The sequence below is a fragment of the Microtus pennsylvanicus genome, chromosome 13, assembly GCF_037038515.1.
Source record: "Microtus pennsylvanicus isolate mMicPen1 chromosome 13, mMicPen1.hap1, whole genome shotgun sequence".
In the NCBI taxonomy this organism is placed as follows: Eukaryota; Metazoa; Chordata; class Mammalia; order Rodentia; family Cricetidae; genus Microtus; species Microtus pennsylvanicus.
In genome coordinates, this window is record NC_134591.1 from 76,453,314 (window position 1) to 76,467,245 (window position 13,932).

Here is a 13,932-nt window from a genome sequence, read left to right on the forward strand (position 1 = left end):
GTTGAAATGCAAACAGGAAAAGCCCTTTAAAAAGTGAGCGAAGTGGATATTCAAAACAGGAGTCTCCATGGAAACGCCACAATATTTGCTTAAATTGACACAAAGGTTGCCGGTAGTAGGGCTCCAACTTTCTTTAGGCCACTGTTTTTGGCCCGGCACCTATCACAGAGGAGTCTCTCCCGGTGGCCTCCTTGGAGGGTGTGTCCACACCCTCTTTCCTGTCTATGAGATGAAATAGCACTGTAGCAGAGTGGAGGGGGAAATGGAGACGAAATCTAATCTACCATCGTGGGTAGATGCAGAGAGAGATACCTGTTGACTCTCTCTGAAGACTTCCACAGGCTGTGCATCGGGTCCTGGGAACAGCCTGGAGCTCGCCAAGGGGAAACCTGGAGCAAGCAGGCGGCTAGGAATCCAGGATTGGTTGGTTCTGTTGGATGGGTCTCATCTGTTGACTTGATCCATTCTCGGGCTGACCTTTCACCCCAGGTACCAAGTCTTGGGTGTGATCCCTCTGTTGTTACCCAGGGTGGCACCTGATTGGGCCAGTATTGTTTTTCCTGCTCGATTCTTTTATTAGGTATGACAGCTCATAGCAGTTGGCTAATAATTGTGCAAAGGGCACACTGGCTGCAGAGTCAGGCATGGCATGCACCGTGTCAATGCCATCTTCTGATCGGCAAGGCAGGTCCCAGAATCTCCTGCTTCGCTGACTGGTTGCCACACAGGGTGCTGGAACTCTCCCATTGTCCTCTGTATGTCATTGCTTGGTGGGTTCCAGCTGTAATCCAATCATCTTTTTAAATGATATTTACTGTTTTGTATGTATATGTCTGTGTGTGTGCGCGCGCGCGCGCGCATACACGCGCACACACTTGTGCACTGTAACTTGTGGAATCGTAAATGCAGGTCCTCAGATTTGGTGGCAAATGCCTTTATCAGCTAAACCTTGCCTGCCTAGAAACCTAACCTGCTTCCCTTTCTCCTCTCTGACAGGCACACAGACCTTGCTGCCCTCCAACTGCCTGGCGACAGACTCCTCCTTCGCAGGGGGGACCTTGCAGCTCCCCAGTGCGGTGCGTTGGAATGGACTTCGGACCTTGGCCTCTTGGGATACAAAGGTAGACTCTCCTGGTTCCCATGATCCTCTGGGAAGTGAAGGCTGGCCAGTTTGGGGTTGCCACTTTGGGTCCTTAGACTTACTTCTCTCACAGGGTTGTGCCCCAGTAGCTCATATACCTGTAGCTTAGATGAAAAGGGGCCGCAGAGAAACACTCATGCATTTTAGCCTTGACTTTACCATCAGACTTATTTCTTACACCCCTCTGGGTCTTGGTTTCTTCAAAGACGTTGATACAATTGACCTTGAAGAGTCCTTCCAGTGATTCCCAACGATGTGACCATACGGGTACAACAATGGTAGATACCTCAGGTGATAGATACCCTTACCCCCTCCAATATCAAAATGTTGGGTCACTCTAAACTTCACCATGGGGACAACAGGCCTTTGTGTACACACTGGCTGTCACGAGCACAGGCAGTCTCATAGGCTGCTCTGCCCTGAGTTTGTTTGTGAGATGAGCTTAGCCTGGGAATAACCCGTCAAGGCTGTCTCCAGCCCAGGCTAGACCTTCCTTAGGGTATCTTTGATCAGGGCGTGAAAAGAGCCCCTTGCCTATGGCAAATCACAAAGAGTGTCTGTGGTCACACTCACAGGCATTTGCCTGCGGGTAGTGAACACAGAAGTTTCCCCGGGGGCATGTTGGTCGTTAGCAGCATTCTCAAGAGAACCAGTTCTGCAATATCCGGCTGTTCATACAATTGATGGGCATAGTCTGGGGTAGAGGGGATCAAGACTGACTGGGGAGGGCAAGACTGGGGGCCACTCATCCTGTGTGTACCACACTAGGGTCAGCATTCCTGGCTTCCTCGCCTGTGTTCTCCTTCCCCATGGGCACTCTGAGTAGGATACAGGGTCCTGCCTCTCCCTCTGTGGTCTGGACTTTAAACCGGAGGTTAGGAAGCACATTGGAGAGCTGGGTACCTTGGTGTCCGCTGGGGCTTGCAAGGTCCCCAGAGCTACAAGCCTGCTTCATGTCAGGCTGTCATTCCTTGGGGACTAGTAGAAACCCTGAATGTAACCCAGGAACTTGCAAATGAGATGCAAATGTAGCGTTTGGTTGCTAAAGTGGTGGGAACTCTTCTTCCTGGTGTTTAGTGCAATCATGCTCCAGGATTCAGTCATCGGTACTCAAGGTGTGTTGCCGCTGTTCTCCTGCCCCTGAGTAGTGTAGAGATGTTTAGACTATTGCCTGAGAAAGGCAGTGTGGCATGTTCACTGCTCCAAAGTCTCCTTTGGGTCTGGGGCTAGCATCTTGACTTTCTTTATTAAAAAAAAAAAAAAGATTAATTTTTAAATTTTATTTTATGTGTATGGGTGTGTGCCTGCCTGTATGTCTATGCACCATGTGGGTGCCTGGTGCCCTCTGAAGTCAGAGAGGGTCAGATGCCCTGTGACTGGAGTTACAGGTGACAGTGAACTGCCATGTGGGTGGTGGGAATCAAGCCTGTGTTGTCCTCTGCAAGAGCAACAAGTGCTCTTAGCTGCTGAGCCATTTCTCCAGCCCTGCCTGTGAACTCCATGGCTTTCTGCGGCTCTCCGGGCTTGCCTCTGCTTCCTGGGAGGATTGAAGCCCTGCCACTGGGTGGCTGCTATGGTACCTGCAGAGCCCCCGTTAGGGCTAATGTGAGCCGGTTCTCTTCTTTTTGTTTTCTTCTTTCTCCGGGCAAAACATGCCCATTAATTTTTCCCTTTCCGAAGTTTCCACTCACAGTTGACTCCCAGGGGCCATGCCAGCTGGGATTTGCAACCCAGCACAGTGTATGGGCCCAACAGGCCCAGTGGGACTTCTGCATCCTGGCATCGGCTGTCTCCGGCTGTGATAATGAAGCTTGGGAACTCAGAAGGCTCAGAGAGGGGATGTCATGCATGGGTCCCTGCTCACTGACTCAATCCTTTCCGGTGACGACCTTGACCACGGACTGGGGTCCGTCGTGGCAGAGATGCCTCGCCAGGGTGTATGCCGGGTAGAAGTCTGTGCTTTCTGTGGTCCACAGACCCCCATCAGGTTCGGGCTTAGATTTTCCCCCGTTCTGAAGGTTCTGCAGAAGATCGAGTTGAATGTGCAGGAAATCCCTGCTGTCAGAAGTGACCATGAACAGATGCAGAAAGACAAACATGGCGGACCTTGGGCTAAGTGAAAATAGGGTGAGGTTATGAGAAGAGAGCGAGGACATGGTAGGGTGGGGTGTTCAGGGCCAGACTCTGAGGGAGCGACAGCAGAGATTAAAGACGTGATGTGGACAGCTACCTGAAGAGCAGGCAGGGAGATATTTCAGAAAGAGACCCACAGGTGACTTCAAGGTCCTCGGCTGGGAGTAACTAACTCCATTTGGCGACTAGACCATGTGGCTGGGTAGATGGGGAGGGCCAGGAATGTGTGGCGTTCTGTGTGCCAGGGGACAGGTGGGGTGTCCCTGGGGAGATACGGCCATCTGACTTACTTTAAAAGACAGCTGAGGGTGTCCCGGGGACTGTACATCACGGGGGCGACGAGAAAAGATGCCATGAGTCAGGGGAACAGCGGCCGCAGCCACTGGAGCGGGAAGATGACGGCTCGGATGAGGAGTAGAATCTGTGTGTACTCAGAGGCTTAGCTATGTGTGGAACAGGAGGAGTAAGGAAAGTCCCCTGGATGCCTGGGACATTCTGAGCTCCCCCTCCCCACCCCCTGTGCACCTGCACCTCCCCCTCCAGTGTCCCACAGATCTCAGTGGAAGCACCATCTTGGAATCGCGCTGACTGTCGGGAATGCTGCCGTCATTGTCCTGCTCTGAGGCTGCACCGCATAGTCAGTTTGGACCTTTCCACCCTGGGTTCCGTGCAGAGTTTGAGTGTCCTTTGGGTTTTCCTCCCTGTGGCTTTAAATGTGCCCTGTGTCCCCCAGAGTTGACCTTCTGCCCTTTCCTGGTTGTACAGATCCTCAGATGAGCACTTCTAAGGGCTAAAAAAATGGGTTAGCTAAGACTGTCATATGTACCGGGCCAGCTTAGCCTCCACCCGGCTCCCTGGCAGAGATCCTAACATCCTTTCCCCATACAAAGGTGTGAATTGCTGGAGGCATCCTGGGAGACTTGAACCCAGACCCTGTCCCTGTTTCTGGGACTTCTGACGCAAGACTTTCCTCCCCTGTATCCTGGCATTACCTGCGTGGGCCAGGTTGGCGACAGCTCTCCTGGCTGGGATGCTGTAATGATGAGGCCACCCCGACGTCCTGTCAGGTTCTGTCTGTGCCTCTCTGGATGCTGCCGTGTAGCCCTGTAACAAGCCAAAGGTCTGGCTGGCGTGAGTGGAAAGCTGTCACTGCTGGCTGCCGGGCCCCGTGAGCACTTAACTGGTGCTGGCAACGTATCCCCAGCCATATGGGCCAGCTCAGCCCTCAGGAAGGCTCCGGAGGCTTCACCTCCAGGGGAAGTGGCAGGAAGGGCAGGCTGGTGACATCTTGTGGGGGGCATAAGGGGTGTCCCAAGTGGGAAGCAATATGTGGCACAGCAGCTCAGCCCTCCAGGAAGCTCTGGAGGCCTGACCTCCAGGGAGAGTGAGGGAATGAGCAGAAGGGCAGGCTGGTGCCCGCAGGGGCTGATGGGGATATCCCAGGCCCACAGCTGGCGCTTCTGTCTGACTCTGAGAGGGGCATGAGCTAATCATCCTGGGTGCATCTGCTTGTCTTAGAGGAGGGTGTATCTGGGTGGGCAGGCCTGTGTCTCTGCATGAGTGGGAGGTTTCTCTGCCTCCTGCCTCCATGGTCTGCACTAGATCCATGACCTTCACTTCTAACTGGACTGGACAGTTCTAATGGCATCCTCCGGGGCTTTGATCTGATGGGAGGCTGGCAGCTCTAGAGTATGCGGCCGCTGCTGCAGTGCAGGATGCAGAAGGGTGGGGTTGGAGAGGGAAGTGCCGGGAAAGGGAAGTAGGGTAGCCTGTGTCTCTGCAGCCCCCTGGGTTTTGTGGTGGTCTGGGGGATCCCCTTGGTGTGAGTGGGTGTGTGATGGGGAGATGATTCAGGGAAGAGTCACTGGTCTTACTGTGTCCATTCTGGATAAGAATGCTCTCTGGTGATGCCGCTACTCACAGACAGCCCTCTGCCTCAGTTTCCCTGTGTCTTCTGCCTTCCAGTGGAGACTCTCTGGATCCCGTTTAGCACAGGTCCAAGGGAAAATGATGGCAGACTGGTGCCTGCCCTGCTTAGGAGTACCCTGGAGGATCATTCCCTTATGTAACATGGTGTTTCCAAGGGTGGAATGACCGTCAGGAAATTGGCACTCTGCCTCACTATGGTCCTGAGGCTTCTGAGCGTTCACAGTGACATGTCAGTACTGGCATGAAGCAATGCCCTGGGTGTTACATATGAGAGGAGTCTGAGGCCAGCCCTGTGAATTCCTCCCTTTTCCTTTAGACCTTTAAGGCTCTCCTGTCCTACCAGCTTCCTCTTGCTTTGCATTTGTTTATGAGTGTGTGTGTGTGTGTGTGTGTGTGCGCGCGCGCGCACATACAAACATATATGCCTGCCGAAAAGAGGATGGTTTGCAGGAGTCAGACTTCTCCTTCCCCTGTGTGGGTCCCAGGGATCGAACTCAGGTCATCGGGCTTGGCTTTAAGCACCTTTACCTGCTGTGTTATCTTTCTAGCCCCTTTTTCGTCTTTTTTGAGATAGGGTCTCATTATACAGCCCAGGCTGGCCTCCAGCTTGACATCTTCCTACCTCTCAACTTCCAGTGTCTCAGATCACAGACATGACATCATGCTGGCCCCTTGTCCTATTTTATTTTGGAATCTACGCAGGAATAGCCCTGGTGCAGACGAAAGTCCTTAAGTATAGGGGTGTGGGTACCAACTGGAGGCTCCATCCGGGCACTTACAACCCATCTTCCAAGTCTTTGGTCAACTGCCCACAGTTCACAGCCTGTTTGCTCCCATAAGGCTTAGTAGAGGTCTCCATTCACTGTTCTTTTCATTTTGGTTCCTTGGACTCCTTCAGGAATGGGAGTTATCTTCTGACCTTAGCCTTGCAGCCTAGGGTTGAGAACAGATGGTAATCCAAGGTGGGTGATTGGGGAAGAACACACATTACCTTCCCCAGAAATGCTAATCGGGAAAAGCAATTAAAAGCAACTTTTTTCCCTTAGTAATCTGTATTGAGAGCTGGTAATGAAGTCTCGGGCCATTGTGACTTAGGATTTCAGCTTCACCGACTCAAGTCGGAACAATCCGAGCCCAGGAGTTTGCTAGCAGCTGAGCTGGGCCCGGGCAGCAGCAGCAGCCTCTCGTCACCAGTGGCCCACCCTGCCCTACTCCCTGGGCAGAGAGGAGCAGTCCCAGCCAGGAAGGACTCAGTCCTCCGTGGTATAGGTCAGGAGACCAAGATCTGGAGTGCACGTGAGTGAAATGGGCCTAGGAACAGGGCTGTAGTGGAAGCCATTAAAGGTGGGATCACAGAAAGTTACCAGGAGGAAGTGGGTGCCAAAGAGACAGGCCTGACCTCTGACCTCTGCTCACGCTCCTCTTTTCATTCATCCATTTATTCTTGTTAAGCCATAGTTCAGACTCCCCGGTTAAGGAAGTGAACGAAGGGGTCAAGAATTCCTGTCCTCTTGAAACTTTCATTTGGTGGAGGGAAACAAAGGATCGGGAGGTAGAGGAAGCAAATGGTCGGCCGTGGCAACAAAAGCTAAAGGGAAAACCAAAACCGCCTTGGAGGCTGGAAGAAAGGGGGTGGGGGAGGTGGCTGATGTGTCCCTTTAGGTGTGGCTTCTGGAGAAAGGGTCACTGAGATAGAGACAGAGAGGAGGTGAGGAAGTCATCCATGCTAATTAATATCTGGGGGAAGAGCCATTCTGTCAGAAGGAACAGTAACTCTGAGGTCCCTGAGGGGAGAGCCTGTCCCCACTCTGCCTGTTGGAGGACGGTCGGAGGCCTGTGCACCTAGCGTTCATGAAGAGTCTACGCATTTTGTAGGCGGTAGTGAGAGTTCTGTTTCCTTCTTGGTTTCCCGAGTGAAACTGGACTTGTTCTGAAGGACAGGCTCTGATCAGACGCCGCCAGCTCTTTATTAAGACGCAAGCTCCGACTCCTCCTTCTCTCGTGGTCCCCTGGGAAAGGAACCTCTCACCCAGCACGCTCTTTCATCTGGGAGCGGACGCAGGTGTGTGTGGGAAGGGGTTTGTCTGGGCCCCCTCCTAGCTCCAGCCTCCCAGGAAGCGGTTTGCAAACAGGGTCTTGTCACTTTAAGCAGCCCCCCAGCCGGCTCTCCCGGCCTGCTCTATCTGAAGCCCGAGTGCATGTTGTTCTAGGACCGATCCGCTTTAGCTAATTAATAATCTGACAGGAGACACCCAGGGGATTAGCTGCTGAGCTGAGCTCCACCAAGCCCTGGCAAACGAGCCCTGTACTCCTTGGGGACATGAGGTGACTTTGAGGGGTACAGGCAGAGGGGACCCACCACAGGTGAGCAGTGGCCCAGGCAGGGCAGTGTAGTAATGACCATTGAAAGGGGTTGGGACAATCAGTTAAAGAGTCTCTTGAAGGGAGTCGGCTCTCCCGAGATGGGCAGAGATGGGTGGAGGCCTCCACTGTCCTTGCCATCCTGCCATCTACCAGAACCCATCGCCCCTGTCAGGTGTCCCTGCTGAATGGCCTGGATTGAGTTGCCAGTGTTAGCCCATTGAGATATAGGACCACAGTGAAATTTGAAGTTCAGATAAACAGCAAATCATTTTTAGCATAAGTATGTTCCGTGTGATATTTGGAATCTACTTATACTAAAAGATTGTTCACTGTGTGGTAGACATTCGTGTTTCCATGGCCTCCTCTTTCCTCTGACATCCTGCCTGGAGAGGACCAGAAGCTCTGGGGCTTCTCGCTAAGGGAAGCCTAGGGTGCCACCAAAAAGAAGTGGCACTCTCTGGGAAGCTGTCTGTGGACTTTGCAAGCAGGTGGGGCTGGAGTCACTGTGACTCCCACTGCCTTTGTCCAGGGAGAGAAGGTTAGAGGCAAAAGGTCACCACCCGCCCAAGTCCCTCATCCTGTGTTTGGGTCCCGGTGCTCCTTGGAGAGTAAGTTTTATTGGGGGCATCTGTGACCCCTGGGCTGGGGACAGTGTCCAGTGGCCACTTCTCGGAGAGACTGTTATTCAGGGGCAGGCTTCAGACTTCTGAGGGGTAGGCCTGAGGTTCCTGTATTGTATTGATGCATGGGCTCTGTTTTGAGCCCAAAGAGAGGTGGGCAAACATGGCTAAGTATGAAAGAGAGGCTGTTAGGGACAAAAGCCAGCTGTGTAAGGCCACCTTCATGTTCCAAGCCCTGTGAGCACTGATAACCATCTTCGGGCCTCTGGATACCCATTCCCAAGGCTCTAGAGCAGCCTTATGCCAGCTTTGGGAAGGGCAGGCCATCCAGAGAGCTGGGCTGCCTAGAATGTCATTCTGGGTGCCAGAATTGAAAATCTTTATTGGAAGACTCGATGGGATCCTAACTGCTCCCTCTTGTGACCTCTGTCACCCTGGCTCTGTTCCCCGTGGTCAGGGAGCCCAGTGTAGTAAGAAGGGCCAGCCGCCAGCTGGTGGAAGTCCAGCTTCCAGCAGCCAAGGGGCCCGATGCCAGAAGGGCAGTGCCCGAGGTGGGAGATCTCTGGGCTGGGCTCTGTGCTGTAGGAGTTAACACCATCCTCACCCTCGAAGGGTTTCCTCTCCCCAGCCCCCTGGGCAGCCTCCTCCCAGCCTTTCCCGGCAGGCACCACCAGCTTCAGAGTCTTGCGGTGGGAGCAAAAGGGGCTGGGGGGTGCCGAGCTGGTGGGAACCTCTTCCGCTTCCCGAGCTCTCAGCCTCTTCCCCAGCGTGCCCAGCGGTTTGGCCCTGGTTCTTGAGCCGTCTGCTGCCCGTGCTGCCTCTGACCGACATCGTTAGCGTGGGTATTTATATTTCATTAACGACATTAAGCCCAAATGGCATTAAAAGCAAAGCTGGTGATAAATAGCTTATTAATAAACAGGGAGTGCTCCGTGCTGCCTGGCCTCTGCCAACCCCAGTGTTAACCCTTGCTGCCCTAGATAAATAGGCTTCACCCCAAAGATCATTCTCCAAAAGATGGGGCCAGGGAGGTCCAGTCACATGGCCACCTTCCATCTGGTTATGCTCAGGTCCATGTGTCTTGGAGCCCTTGCAGGCCAGCTCTGGGTCACTGGGGTTCACATAGACTGTCCAGACACAGTTTCCAATCAAATCTCCCCTGCCCTTCTCACTCATCTCGATTGGAGGGATAAAGAGTTTAGGAAATGTGGCTTTCTAGGTTACTAACCAGTCGCCCCCCATTTCCCGAAAACCCAATGCGAGGGAAAGTCTTCTGTAGAATGTTTAGAATCCTGGTGCCTGTGAGAGGAGCAGCTGCCCCAGCGGTGTCGGCCCAACTAGCACAGTCTGCACACTGTGAGCAGGCCTCTTACTGAGCATGTGTGGCAACTCCCATCATGCCAGGGGGCATCCCATTCAGCTCCAGTTTCCAGTGAGAAAAACAGCATGCTTTGCCAATCGGAGCTGGCCCCGTGGCGGAAGTGATTGCCTAGCATGCATGAAGTTCTGGGTTCGGTTCCCAGCAACTTGGAACCAAGTGTGGTGCGTGGCTGTGCCATCCCAGCCCTTGAGAGGTAGAAGCAGGTGGATTCTAAGTTCAAGGTCATCCTCTGCTACATAGCAAGTTCAAGGCCAGCCCAGGATACCGGAGACCGTCTCAAAATAATAAAAATGACAAACGAAAATGGAATAGTGCCCAGGGTAGCACAGTGACATCACCAGCTGAGGCTCTTATCACCCAACTGCGGGGGTCCTTGTTTGATCCACCCTCTCCAGAGACAAGACTTGTCATGGAAGGACCATTCCTGGCTCCTGAACCTTACGGATGCCAGGACTTCTCTCTTTTAACTAAGGCCCCTGTCTTTGTGTAACTTTGCCTTTCCTGAGCTCCCTGCCTTTGGGACCTGCTGCTCTGTCAGTGTGGCACTCCTGTGTAGGGACACATACCTGCAGAAAGGCTAGGGGTGCTTCGAGGGCAGGTCAGCACTCTCCTGCAAGTTGGTGCCATCTCATGTCCACAAGAGCCTTCCTGAAGGGAGGACCAGCTAGGCCTCCTTTGTTTGGGGTTTAAGTTAGCAAACCATAAGTGTAGGATCCTTCTTAACATCTCTGAGTAGTAGGGGCAGACCCCCCCCACACACACACACAGATTCCAGCCTCCTGGCAAAATCAACTAAAGTAAGAAAAGAACTTAGAGCCCCCCTGAGAACCTCTCAGCCCTACCCCAGAAACAAGGTTCTTGTCATGGGCCTGCCCATTTGTGATTGTTTTGTTCACACCTGGTCGGAGTGGAAACAGGGTTTTCTTAAGTCTTCCAGTGTGGGGAGGAAAAAAGGAAAGAGTAGAAGCAGCTTCCATGTGCTCCCACCCAGCGGATAGGGTAGAGGTCACATCCCCGCCTGCATCTGGTTCCATCCAGTGAACACTCAGGGAAGACAGGCAGTATGCTAATAAGCCAGACATCTGCTCTCTGCCAGGGGCCTGACTCCCATCTCCTTCTTGAGCAGGGAAAGAAGGAAGCAACAGCCATGAGGCTTCCAGCCAAAGAGGTTCTCACTTCCCACCTCTATCCCCAGGGAATGACAGGTGGGTGTAGGCAGGGACCCCGCCACCGCGGCTGCTTGGGAGACGTGGTTCACCCGTTTCTCCTGTTAAGTCATGGCTATGAGGGTCGTGGCTGCCGCAGCATGGCTCAGTGGCTTGGTGAACGGCACAGCAAAGTTCTCTCACTATGTTCGGTGTCAGCTGAGCCAGGCACCTACATTCTAGGCACCATCAGAGAACCAGGACAGGAGCCGAGTGGTCACGGATAAAGGGGACGATCGTTTGAGGACCGGCCACCCTGCGTTGTAATGCAGGCCGATGGGTGGCTGTCCCTTCCCCACACTTGGCTCTGTTGCCCTTCTCTGTGAAGTGGGCACACGTGTAGCATAGCCGCAGAATGTGTTCTCTGAGACGCCTGTGGCACAGGGCTTCACACTCACAAGACACTGAACGAGGAGTGGTTGCTGCCCTGACCTCCATGGGGCCTCCTCCTTATCTGCCTCTGTCTCTGGGCCCACCTCACCATCATTCAACTCCACAACACCCAGGCCTAGGCTATGGCAGATCCTAGACTAGCCCATGGAGTCCCCAGCTGTGGAGTTGGCTCACCCCCTGAGTTGCATCAACTTATATGAGAGACGAGAACACTCATTCCCCTCCTCCCTCTACAGCATTGCCTTCCCAAGGGCAGCTTCCACTCTCTCCTCAGTTCCATCGTTAATATAGGCCCCCCATGTTTTCCAAGGACGGGGACTGGGCAGGGATTTAGGGGTGCGGTGTCTGGTGTGAAGTTGTCGTGTTTCGGGGAAATGGCATAACCTACAGGTGGGCTCCCTGCCACGCCATTTCTTTAAGGATTGTTGAACATTTATATCTGCTGGGGGTGGGTGGGGATCATACAGGAAAAGGCAGGGGGATACCTATTTCCATCTGTGTCTCCCCAGAGCCACTCAGCCATAAGTGACTCAACAGAAAAAACTGTCCTTATAGCGAGGAAGAGAGACCCAGGATTGAGAGATAATACTGTGGATGAATGGCTCTGTGGCCCAAGAGCTGGGTCTGTGGCTTTGATACATGGGCCTTCAAGTAAGTCAAGGCCACGCCATACCTTTTTCTTACTCCGTCACGTTCAAGGGTAATAGAAATACCTCACTTTCCCCTGAGGCTTAGGGTGTCTAACAAAAGGTCAGCTTTGGTGGACTGAGGTGTAGATAGGCAGAAGAGGTCCTAAGACAGAACTGGCACTCTCTTGGGGTCAAGACAATTTTGACTCCATATCTGCCTCCAGAAACAGGCACTGCCAACCTGCCTGTTGAATGTGATTCAGCCGCAGGTGAAGCAGCCACCGTGAAGGCCTTTGAGATGGGGAAGGCAGGAGGGGTCCGTCCTGTGTCTTCCCTTCTGGAAGCTTCTCTTAACTTTCAGTTTCTTTTTGCAACTGTTTTCTTTTTTCCTTGGGGTCTAATTAAAGACTTGGAGCCATTTACAGCCTGTGGTTGGCTTTTTATGTGAAGCTTTGGCAATTACCTTCTGCCCTAAAATAAGTTTCGATGGAACAGGGATAGGATTTTTCTTATTGGCTAAGTTCTCACTTTAATTTCATTGCATGTCTTCGTGTGTGTGTGCATGTGTTAGTGTGTGTATTAGTGTGTGTGCATGGTTAGTGTGTGTGTGTGCATGCGTGTGTGCACGTATTAGTGTATGTGTGTATTAGCATATGTGTACATGGTATGTATATTAGTGTATATGTGTGCATGTGTTTAGTGTGTGTGTGCATGGTTAGTGTGAGTTTGTTTGTGTGTATGTGTGTGCGTATGAATGACAGAGGCTCCTGACACCTTCCCCACTGTCCCTTTCCAGTTCCTGCCTTCCTGCCTTCTTGTCACCTATCCCCATCTCATGTCCCTTGGCCAAGGCCGAGGCCTGGACAGTGGGAACAGTGTGTCCCAAGCCTTGCTCTGCCTCAGGGAACTCTCTGTTGACTCTGCCCCAGTTTCTTCACTTGTGAGCGGGGCAGGGGTGGGCATGCCCGAGGCTTCTCTTCCCTTTGTAAGCGTATGTCTTGCCACAGCTCAGCGGGGTGGGAGGAAGCCACCAGCACCAGCCCTGTACCATCCAGCCTCACTCTGCCTCTTGAGTGACACGTGGTCGAGTTTCCAAAGCTCACCCTTTTCCTCCTCGATTTGCCATTGTATGAACAGGTGCAGTCACCCCACGTCATAGCCAGGCCTCATAAGCCAGAGATAATTAGTGACTTTTCTGTTGTCACTTGCTTAGAGGGGGCAGAGCCTTGGGATCCAAACCCAGGCCCTGAGGCTTTAGGTCAGCCAGAGACGAGGAAGTCAGAAATGGGCAAACTCTGTTTTCTTAGGGTGAAGGGGACAGCTTTGGGGAGTCAGTTTCCTAGTCCCATCAAGCAGCTATGTGAGGTTTCTTTCTGTTAAGCCAAAGCAAGTGGTGACCTGCCAAAAATATCCAGGTCATAGTAGGCTCTGATTGCTGTATTGCAGGTTGAAGGTTAGGCAGCTCATTCTTTGAATAGATCTAGAAACTTCTTAGATGACTTTTAGAGAGTTGGAGTATCAGGATCTTATAGAGTGGTGGGTGGGTGGGTGGATGGATAGATGGACGGATGGGTGGGTAGATGGATGGGTGGATGGATGGATGGATGGATTGGTAGATGGATGGATGGATGGGTGGATGATGGATGGATGGATGGGTGGGTGGGTGGTGGATGGATGGATAGATAGATGGGTGGATGGTTGGGTGGGTGCGTAGGATGGATGGGTAGGTGGGTGGAGGATGGGGCATGTGCCCGAGTCTGGTAAGTTATGTCCTGGAGTTCAGGGGAGGTAGGCAGTGGATAGGTGTACACATCTACCCAAGAGGATATGGCTTGCCTGTGTGCCAAGCAGCTGTTTAAATAAGAGCTATCAGGATGGATGGCTCTTGTTGGCTTCCCTGGACAGAATGAAGCATGTTCCCTTGTCATACCCACCCATAGTCTAAGAAATCTGGATACCAGAGACCTGACCCAGGACTCTCCCTTGACTCTCTCTGATATGTCTGCCTCCCATTCAAAATAAAAATCCCTCTAAATTCTGGGCCTTGGACATGAGTAGGGATGGAATATGCTCTAAAAGCCAGAGTAGCTGTTTTTATGAGGTGGGAACAACTTCGTCTTATTTTGGGGACAAGGTG

At 52.6% G+C, this 13,932-nt stretch overlaps 1 protein-coding gene across 2 annotated transcripts in view; it reads left to right on the plus strand.

Annotated features, from left to right (window-relative positions):
- The window catches only part of Casz1 (castor zinc finger 1), a 145,853-nt gene that overhangs the window by 31,404 nt on the left and 100,517 nt on the right, over nt 1–13,932 (plus strand). For both annotated transcript variants that reach the window (XM_075946780.1, XM_075946782.1), the window contains exon 2: nt 997–1,121. The gene's annotated coding sequence lies outside the window, so the exon portion shown is untranslated. The remainder of the gene's footprint in view (nt 1–996; nt 1,122–13,932) is intronic.